At 31.3% G+C, this 11,541-nt stretch overlaps 1 long non-coding RNA gene across 1 annotated transcript; it reads left to right on the forward strand.

The window, feature by feature from the left end:
* Nucleotides 1–392: 392 nt before the first annotated feature.
* On the forward strand, nt 393–1,805 carry LOC108826806 (uncharacterized). Its single transcript, XR_001945546.2, has 4 exons — nt 393–587; nt 726–861; nt 947–1,068; nt 1,365–1,805. It is a non-coding gene; the product is annotated as an uncharacterized LOC108826806 (long non-coding RNA).
* Nucleotides 1,806–11,541: the final 9,736 nt, after the last annotated feature.

Genomic DNA, 11,541 nt, shown 5'->3' on the forward strand with positions numbered 1-11,541 from the left:
AGAAAAACATCAACATGTTTTGCCACATTTGTCTAATTCTTTGCAATATAAATAAGTCCATAAATAAATAGATGCTCAGATTGCTGTTTTTGATATAGAGTTAAAAATGAACTTAGATCTATGGATAAATGATTGATAGAAAAATGAAAACCATTGGCATTATATGATTATTGAATTGATTTTATTAACTTTAGTGGACAATCCACACAGTAATAAGGCTAGTCTTTCTCTAGCGTTTGACAACTCAGCAGTTTAGAGTCATATGAGATTGACATGTCATTAACTGAAAAAACTTGAAGAACCAATCAAATCATTTAGTTTCTACACGTTTTCTACACATCATCTCTCTACTGTCATATTTTTTCTTTTGTTTTCTTTTCCGTTTACCATCTTTCGTTTATAGGTTTAGGTTACAGTTCGCGAGAAAGATAAGTGATAGACAGTTAAATCCAAATCTGATCCGAGATTCTTCTTAGTCTGTCTAGCCATAGCCCATATTCTTCTTAGTTTGTCTTTCAGGGATGTTTCCGTAACGTTCTGCGACAAATCAAAGTCTCTTCTATCCATGCCGTAATTGCGACGACCATGTTAGTTTGGGTTACACGGCATTATGTCTTAATGTGCTTCAAACAACTGCTATGTGGGCTTATATAAATCAATAGGTAGACTGTAGTTGAAACTCTTTTGGTATCTGTTAATCATAATTTTTTGTTAATACATGTCAGACTTGCTTGACGGTCGGGCTAGAGATCTCAGATAGGGAAGAAACCGCAGATGATGAATATGGTGATGGCTTTTACAGCTCCAGAAGGCTTTGTCATGAACAACCTCAAAGATCGTCTAACTTTCTATCGAATCCGAGTATTCAGATTTTTTTCTCTTCTCTTATTCTCTTTCATTGGAAAAGCCAGTTTAACCGAAGAGTTCATTTACCATTTGATTCCAGGAAAGATTGATCAAAAGATCCGTTACAAAAATCACATAAATCAGATTCGATGCAGAGAGGAACGCAAGTCAACTTTAGCGCAGGAAGCCAAGTTTTCGAGAAAAGAATGATCTGCTGCAATGGTGGTAACTAAATCCCTCGATTTTGAGTTTTAACAATAGGGATTTACAATCACTATTCGGGTTTAGCCTAAACAAAAACATCTTTGCAGTCATATGCCTAACTAGGATCTTAGATCAATCTAATTTAGTCTAAAATTTGGGGAAGGTCGGAGATGTTTTTTTTTTTTTTTTTTTGGAAGGTCGGAGATGTTATAGGGACATAAAGAGAAACAGAGACTCATTTGGAAACTTGGTGTTTCGTTGATAGTGTTAGATGCAGTAGTTTTTATCAATGTTTTTCTTCTATTGTGAGGTAGAGCCAAGTCTCGAGGATACACACCAGTTATGTTGAGTCCTGAGATCAAGTTGTTCGAGCCGAGCAGTGGTGGTGCCGCGGTGGACAGCGATAAGGCACTCCGTTTTTCCAATCGAAGGGGAAGGAGGCTCGCATTGCTTCTGCGGAAAGACATATTTGTTAGGACGAGCACCTTATGATAAGGCCCTTATCAAAAGTAGACCCCCTTATGTTTGTAGTTGCAGCGTAAAGGTAGTTCTATCACGATCATTTGAAATTGAGCTTATACTTCTTGAACTACTTAGTATATGATACACTTCTTAAGATTTTAAAATGATGGCCTGCTAAACTTTAAAATGATTTTTTAAGAAATTTTTTAAAATGTTCCTAGATCGGCTCCTACAGAGCTGAGGTTGTTGAAACTTTATGTGTTACACAAGTATGCTCATAGACCATGCGTTCAGCGTCTGTGTGACAAATATAAACTTTATATGGGAGGAGATTTTCTATCAAGTACGTTATCTTATGTTGTAGTAGGACTATGGATTTGAATCAGGTGTATAATTTCTAGAGAGTTGATATTGATAGAAAAAAAAAAGTTAGTAGAGTTGATATTGATAGAAAAAGAAAAGTTAGTAGAAAGGCACATATACTTGATAAATAGTGTTCTGTTCTTATTAGGATTTTACCATCGTTAATTGGTTTGTTAAGGCAATAGCGTAATATCATAAAGGCCAATAATCATTTAGTTTATTAGAAATAGACGAAGATGGTGATAATGTTAGCAGGTGTGATTTGCGAAAAGATGTGTTTTGGGGGAAAGGAAGTGAAAGGAAGACATGTTAATAAAGTTCTTCACAGACTACAAATGTTAAATCCTATTTCTGGTTTAAATATTCACCTTTTCTAACATTTATTTGTGTGTAGCATATTCACAGAATCTCTCAACCGTTAAAATTACAAAGAAAAAGCCAATAAGAGAGACTGTAGGTCATGGAAGAAATAAGTTATGAAAAGGTTATAAAAAAAAACACTTTAGAAAATTTGCATAGGCCATGAAAGATTCATCCTAATCGGGTAAAGTAAAGGAGTTTAGGTTTTTTTTTTTAAATAGAGCAATTTAATTGGGGATCTAATTGGGTATTCAAGCAATAAAAACATTGAAACAACTTGGAGAAAGAAACAGTATAAGTATGTCGTTTGGAAAACATTACATGAATGATTTAGTTTAAGTTCAAGTAAAATACATTAGTTCGTTATTATATAAATATAGAAATGTAAAATAAAATAAATGGAGGATTTTATCAATTAAAGTTACATATTCGTGTTGCACAACTTGGAAGAAACAATCATACTCAAAAGTCACTGATATTCTTTTATTTTTTAAAGGTTGTTTAAAAAATATTATAAGCAAATACCAGTATCCAAAACAATAAAACATATACAGGAAAAAAATAATAAAATAATATCTGATTAATTAATAAATACAATAAAATTATAAATTTATAGATTTTGAATTTGCTTTGTTCAAATATGCCATATATCGATAAAATAACAAGATAATAATTTTTAGAAAACTCTATGTAAATATAAAGTTATATTAAAATAATATTATATATATAATTATATAAATACAAATAATAAATTTTATTACTTTTTTATATTGATAAGGAGTATATTATTAATTTTTTAAAGTTTCATATTATTTAATAAAATTAAAACTAAAACAATTTAAATTGTATGATGCATACTTCATATACTTAAATAATATCATAAGAAAATATAAAGTTCAGATTTATACTCCATCTGTTCCAAAATAAGTGAGTTTTGAGGTTTTTGCACGTTGATTAAGAAATTACAAACTTTTATTCTATTTTTCTCGTTTACCTAAAAACAATAATGATTAAAGTAATTTTAACCAATAAACAATTATACTACAGAATATAAATGATTAAAAATATTAATATGCATTTATCTTTTACCTAGAAACTTGAAAACATCACTTAAAATGGAACAAAAAATTTTCCCTTAAACTCCACTTAAAATGGGACGGAGGAAGTAAAATTTAGTGAATTATAATTTTTTAACCCTATATAATACAATTTCTCTTAAAAATACTATTAATCAAAAAAAAAAATTGCATTCCGCGGAGTAGCGCGGATATTTACCTAATAATTTATAAGATCCCGAGAACTAAAACACATGTGCTGTGATTTTCCACCACAAAAGGAAGTCCCAGAGACAGGACGATAAAGATCTTTTTTTCCAGTTCGGCATAGTGTGATGACTTTTCTTTGAAACCAATAGCGTAGTGGTTTATTAACTTCGGTCCCCACAATTAGAGCTCGACACGGATCGAATAGTATTAACTTTTCAATATTTATTACTCCCTCCGTTTCACAATAAGTGTCGTTGTAGAGATTTTTTTCGTTGCAAAATAAGTGTCGTTTTCGAATTTCAATGCAGAATTTATTAATTTTATTTTGTATTTTATTTTTCTATTGGTCGAGATACATGGGTAATGATGTTTTGTATGGAAAATATGTAAAATTTAATGATTTCTTAATTCGTGTGCACAACTCTAAAATAACACTTATTGAAAAACAGAGGTAGTATTTGTTTTGTAATTTATGGATATCTGATTTTTTTGTTTTGTTTCGTAATAGTATTGTAATTTTCAATATATTTTTATATTTATTAATTATTTACATCTTTTAAAATAAAAAATAAAAATATTTATGTTTTAAAAATATGACAGCGAGTGTTTAAGTTGAAAACATTAGTTTTTATTTATTTATGAAAACGTTAGTTTTTTTTTGCGGTTTTCAAAATAACATTTAAAATAACTTATTTTTAGTGTGTTTCCAAAAGATTATAATTCCAATCGAACTATCAACCGAGTTTCCATGCAATTAGTTAAATTTCAAAGTTCTTTTGAAAAGAATAATCATGTCTCTTTGTCAGGAATAAATAATATAAATATTAGATAAAATAAATAGTTAGGTATTACAATTTTGTTTTGATTCCAAATACATAACGAAGCAAAATCAATAGGTGTGTTTTTCCTACACTTCAGCTGTGTAGCATTTGTTGTCGGACAGTAGCAATAAAATGGTTGACGAACTCAGGTACCAAAATAGAGCTTCACGAACTCAGGGCTTAAGACGTACTTATTTCACCAATATTCTATTCCAGTGTAGGCAAAGCCAAACACCAACATACTAGTTCACTAGTTCTACTATCGTCTCCAAACGCAAATACAAACCGATTATTAATGCAATCCTCTTACAAACCGCACAAGTGGATATCAAACCATCAAAATCAAGCCTAAAATTATTTCCAACTCAACCCTATTTTTTCTTCTATATTTTTTCTAAAATATTATTATAAATACTAGAAAATAACTCCGCGCGTAAACGCGCGCGAATAGTGATTTTTTTTACTTCTATATTTTAATGTTCAATCTTTCTTAAATATATTTTAAATAAATAAACTTTTATGGATGTGAATCCCGTAAAATTGTGGAGAAAAATAAAATTTATGTTTTTAATATTTTTAAAAATGATTATATATTAAACGTTTAAGACAAAGTAAATATATATAACTGTTTTTAATATATATATATATATATATATATAGCTTATATAGTTAAAGTAAAACATTAAATGTGAAAATATGATAATTAAAAGTTTATTAGAAATAAAAATATTGAAAACACAACCCTTCAAAAATATTAGCTTTAATATTCAATATTATTTTAGAAATAATTATATATTAAATGTTTTAAATATGAAAATATAAATATATTTTTTCTTAAATAATTATCCGTTATTTTCTAAGGTCAAGCCGCCATGTTCTGAACATGTGGTAAAATCGGGTAACGATATACCATAATAAAAAGAATCCACATAGCTAGAAAGATTTGAAGAAAAATGATAATCTTGATAGATATAAGAACAATCACTGATTTGATGGGAGAAACAATATATATGCTAAAAAATTCTAGTTTGAAAGGTAGCATCTTTTGTAGTTCGAAAGGTTGTTTCTTTTGTGTTACAAAGAAAAAAAGGTTGTGATTATATATATATATATATATATATATATATATATATATATATATATGATATAGTTAAGAATGAAAAAAAGATTGAAGATGAAAAGTGAGATGCAACCCTTCAAAAGTATTAGGTTTATTTATCAATATTAACTCTTCAATATTATTTTAAAAATTATTATATATTAAATATTTAAAGCAAAATGATAATATATAACTGATATAGTTAAAATTATTAAGGATAAAATTAAATTATTAAAATTTTGTTACAAATAAAAGATATAAAGACTAATTACATAGTTATACAATCCTCCATAAATATTATGTTTTATAGAGATCGTCTATCGGTGGGCTGCAACTTCTTTCGGGGATTAGTCTGGGTCTTTCCATGGATTTGGGATACATACAGGTTAATCATAAAAATAAATTATGTTTTATATTATAAAATATAAAAATATAGTAATCAGAGAGTTATAAGAAAGTGATATAATCTTTTAAATTCTTTGTAGCAGTTGTGAAAACAGTAATAGAAGATCTGTTTTGCTGAAAATATGTAAAAAATAATAATAATTTACGATAATTAAAAAGATTACAAGTGAAGATGTATAAATGATGATTTAATATGTAATTTTCCAAATTTAGAAATCTATGATTATTTTTCAAAATAAAACATATTAAAAAAATCCATAGATAAAAGTACTATGATCAACAATTAATAGTGAAAAGGTATATTACAAAATGATGATGAAAAAATTAAAATATTATTCTGAGACAGTTATAATCATAAGTGAAAATACAGATATATGAAAGGCTCAACCTTTTAAAATACTCTTTAATTATTTTCAAATAATTATTCAATACATTATTTAAACATGATAAAATATTTTGTATGTTAAAACATTGGTTTACGGAAGCAAACGATTGTTATCTCGAAAAAGATAAATCATAATCTTTAAAACCAAATATAAATTATATATTGTACTACCAAATAAAAAAGTATTTATGACTTAAATATTTTTACCAAATAATCAATTTTCGAGACCCAAAAATAGTGATTCAAATGTGAAACATGATAAATAAAAATCTGAATTGATTCAGTTCGCTGTCTATATTAGAATATAGCCCTCCGAGTTTGGTTTTCCGAAACCAAATCGAACCGAACATCGGTTTTTGGTTAACCGAAATTTTAAAAATTGATTCCAAAATTTACCGATTTAAATTTCGGTTTGATTCGGTTATTGGTTATTATTGGTTTTTAATTTTATTTTCGAACTAACCGATATTTTTTGTTTCTGTTAAATTCGGTGAAATTTTCCAAAAATGGATATTTTGGTTAAATTCGGTTATTTTGGATATTTTCGGTTAATTCGGTTCGATTTTTCGGTTTTTTTGGATAATTTTGATTTTTTCTATTTTTTTTAAAAAAAGATCAAAAACCAAACTGAACAGAACCGAAATCTGAGCAGTTTCCAAAACCATTCCGAACCAAACCAAAATCAAAACCGACATTGAACCGAAAACCAAAAATTTAAGTTCGGTTCGACATGGTCAGTCGTTTAAAACTTAAAAGTCGCAGGGCTATTAGAATATATTCCAAACCTGGATTGTTCTTAAAAGTATATATGCAAGAAAAAACACACACACAAATGTTAAAAGCTACTATCTTTGACAAAAAAATATATATCAGATTTTATTTTTCCGTGGTTCTAAATTGGAATGCAACTTTACATTATTTTAGAACAATTTTAATATATAAAATGGTTCTTCCGGATTATAATTTGAGATTGTGACTAAAACCTACAAATGAAAAAAATATAAAATAAAATAAATAGAGTTGAAAATGTGCAAGTGTTAATAATTTTTTTTTCACATAAATAATCTACAATTGTATTTAGGTTCGTAATCCGAACATTAGGAAATTAGTGCATTGTCCAAAAAAATTTCATAAAAATGTTTTTGATTATGAGTTTGTCTAAACAGATCCTAAATGAATATATCAAAAGATTCAAAAAGAAAAAAAATCTCAAAAACTTGTACCATACCATAATTTGGTCCCCAACAAATGTTCAAAATATTTTAAAATACTATTAAATATCAAAAATAAGTATCTATTTATTCTATTATATAAATAATTAATACATATAATTAATTTAATATATATTTTGGTATTTGATTTTGATCAAAGATTAAAGTTTATATATTTTGACATGTTTATGATTACATTAAAGTTAGTTTCATCCTATTCAATTGGTCAGAAGATAATAAACCATTAACTATTTTATTAACTAAAAAGATACTCGTATAAAAAATTAGGAAGAAATAATATCATAAATATTGTTGAATTTCTATTATAAATTAGTATTAATTTAATATTTGTTGATATTAAATACTATAATATTTATATATGAATAATCAAATTATCGTACATAGTAATTAATATGGTTAATAACTTAATATTTATTTTTTGCCGTCGACTTCAAGAGGTGAGAAGGTTCTTTACACCGATTCAATCTCATAAAAAAAATTCAGTCTCATAAAACATTTTTTTTTAATTACAAAACAAAGCTTTTAAAACATTGGCCTATGCAGGTTTCGGACCTGCGAACTTCGCGTTATCTCATAAAACATATTTGTAAAGAAACTTTTGTGGCTTCTTCTACTCTATATGATTTCGAAAATTGATGATTCTTTCTTCACCTTCATGGTACTCTTTCTCAGGGCCACAACAATGTGTTCCTAGGGTTCACCAAGTTTCTTATCCTACACGTCTTTTTGCAGGTTCTCTTATTTCTCCATTAATCCTTCTTCGAGTTAACTTGTGTACACTTATGGAGTTTCAGTAGAAAGAAACATAATACTGTTGATGTAAAATGTCAACCCTGAAGTAGTCGCTTACGTAGTTGCTGAAGAAGACGTCTTTTTGAGTGATGAAGACCATGTGGAGTCGAGATGCTGAGCTGGAGTCAACAGACTTGGAGAGCAAGAGAGTATCTTGAGGATATGGAAAGAGGAATAAACTTGAGAAGCAAGTTTATGACTTAAAGGAAAATGAATAAGTGCATTCCAAGAAAAGGAAAGTTGCACTTATTGTTATGGAAGATGTCCATATTCATGTTGCCTTGGAAACTAGATTTCAGGAACGTGGAGAATAATATAAAATAGCTATGGAGTCGTCTGTATGAAGACAGAGACACAGAGGCTGAGTTTATAGAGAGAGAGAAGCTCTTGGAAGTGTTTTGAGTTGTGCTGAAGCAGTGGCTGAAGTACTTGACGAAGGAGATATATAAGCGGTGTAGCTTAGGAATCTTTCAGTAGCGTGTGTTAGGGTGTTAACACTAGACGTGTAAAAGCTGAATTAAGCAGATCTTGTAATAGATTGTTTAAAGAAGATTCTAATAAAGCATAGTGGTTGCTTGTTTTGTTGTGTCTCTCGATTTACTTTCTGCAGTACTATTGGGGTGCCCCTTTTGTTCCAACAAGTGGTATCAGAGCGGATCACCTAAGTTACTGGTGAGGATCCCGAAGGCAAGAGGAAAGAAGGGAAGATAAAGTACAGCAGAAAGCATGGTGGTTGAGTTTATGCTAGATCCTGAACAATATGGGCATTGGAAAGCAAAGATGAAGGCAAGCTTACAAAGTATTGATATGGATGTTTGGGCATCAGTAGAAGATGGCTATGAAGTTCCCAAGACAGTAGATAAAGATGGTGTTGTGGTCAACAAACCATTGGCTAAATGGACAAAGCGTGAGAAGGATATGTCAAGGCACAATGCAAAAGCTTTATTTGGTATTTTTACATCAGTCACAAAGAAACAGCTAGATCTTATTCAAGGATGCAAGAATGCAAAAGAGGCATGGGATATTCTGCAATTACACTTTGAAGGAACTGAAAAGGTTAAGAGCTTAAGGATGGATTTTCTCAAATCAAAATTTGAGAACTTGAAGATGAAAGAACATGAATCTGTATCAGATTTTAGTTCTCAACTCAGTGGGTTAGCACAAGAGGCTCGTGTTCTGGGCATGGAATACAAGGACAAGAAACTGGCGAAGAAGTTTTTAAGGTGTCTACCAGAAAGATTCACAGCTTATAAGGCAGCAATGTTTGTGTCTCTTGACATAGATAAATTCAGCTTTCATGAAGTTGTAGGGATGTTAAAAGCTCATGAGATGGAGCTTGATGACGTGGGGAATCATACTGAAGTGAATTTGGCAGTTGATGAAACAACAAGTCAAAAATCAAAGAATGAAGATGAGGTGATCAAGATGATTCGCGTACTTCACCAAGTACTACAGGAAATGATAAAGTGGCAAGGACATGAGAAAGTTGGTTTGAGAAAGCGAAGACATGAAGCTGGCGAGCAATGTGTCAATACAGAGGTGCAATGTTACAAATGCAGAGGATATGGGCACTTCGAAAGGGAGTGTCCAACTTTCAAGAGACTAAGATTCAAAAGCTTTGAGGGTAATGAATTTGGTAATGCTCAGAAGAAATGTGACAATTTACTGAAGCAAAAGAATAACAGTGACGTCAAGAATGAATCTGATATTGATTCAGATGATAGTGAAGAGTTGAAGAACTTGGTGGCGTTTACAACTTTTGAGTCTGGTTCCAAGACGAAATCTGCGGCGGGATCTGCATCAGCATCTGTGACAGGGGCTTCATGTGGAAGTGATGATGATGATGGGGATTTTGATCTTGCTGAGAATTCTGGAAAACTGTATGAGAATTGGTTCAAACAGGTTGAGGCGAATTCAGAGTTGACAAAGGAGAAGGTCAAGCTAGAAGCTCAAGTTGCTGAAGCACTTAAGTATGCTTCAGAGAAAGAAGAAGAAGCACGACAGATTAGTGCTCCACTTGCAGAGACTCAGAAGGGTTTGAGGATGCTGAATGGTGGGACGAAGCAGTTAGATCATCTTCTCAGTATTGGGAAAAGTGATCGATGAGACCTTGGATATCAAGGAGAAAGTTCTACAGCTAAAAGTATTTTTGTATCAGCAGGAAAAATTGGGATTTTAGCTACGTCTGCTACAAGACTAGGGGTTAAAGTGTCTGCAAAGAAGACATCCAATGGAAAGACTACAATGAAGACTGTAACTGATGTGAAGAACACGACTGCTACACGTACTGCTACGGTGACTGCTCCAGAAAGAGTTTCTAGATTGAAGAGTGCAACTCAACGGAAGTTTCGGCCTGTTTGTCATCATTGTGGTGTTATTGGGCACATTAGACCAAGGTGTTACAAGTTATTGAGGGAGAAGAACCAAACGGTGCAAGCTTATGGTATGAGGAGACATGGTCCTATATGTTATTCTTGTGGAGTTCAAGGACATATTCGACGTGAGTGTTTCAAGTCTGTTCAAAGGAGATTTGATCACTATGGAGATGGTGGAATGAGATTTCCTCCTTACTTTGGAGGATATAAATCTGCATATTAGTTTTTGACCATGATGTGACTCACAGGAGGAGAATGAAGACGTGGTTTTCTATCTAGAGGTGATGAGTTCACATACATAGTCAAAAATGAGGAGATAAGTATTAGTTCGCGGAGTACTACAGGAGGTAGTACGTAACATGTTACATGAAGCTGGAGTTATATTAGAGTACGTGTGTTGATTGTCTGAGCTTGGAAAAGGAAAGAAGATACATGCCTTATGAGAAAGATAGACCTCGTAGAATAAATAGAGAGGTTTCCTTAGTGTGTGTTACTGCTTGGTGTCGAAGAAGTGTTTGAAGTATTTCATAATGGAGTCCGATGTGGACTTAGTATTATGGCATTGGAGTTGACGTTCTGTGTGGTGGAGTTAGCCATCGTGTGGAGCTCGTGGTGAGCGTGTGGTGCGTTGAAGATAACGTGCTCTTGGTGTCACTGGTGTGTATTAGGTGCTGACGTACTTGGTGAAGTACTTCCGAGAAGTGGACAAGATTGAAGCATAGACTCAGGGGGAGTTTGTCTATAAGGCTTGACATTTAAGCATCTGTATTTTAGCTTAGTATGCAATCAAGCAGGGGGAGAATGGTAACGTTCTGGTACAAGGAGTGCATATCTCATGAGGGAGAAGAGTATGGTGGATGACGTCCTGATGTAGATTGTGCTTATCTCATGGGGGAGAAAAGCATGGTGTGGTGCACATCCCGTGGGGGAGA

This window comes from Raphanus sativus, chromosome 9 (genome assembly GCF_000801105.2).
Source record: "Raphanus sativus cultivar WK10039 chromosome 9, ASM80110v3, whole genome shotgun sequence".
Taxonomy (NCBI): domain Eukaryota; kingdom Viridiplantae; phylum Streptophyta; class Magnoliopsida; order Brassicales; family Brassicaceae; genus Raphanus; species Raphanus sativus.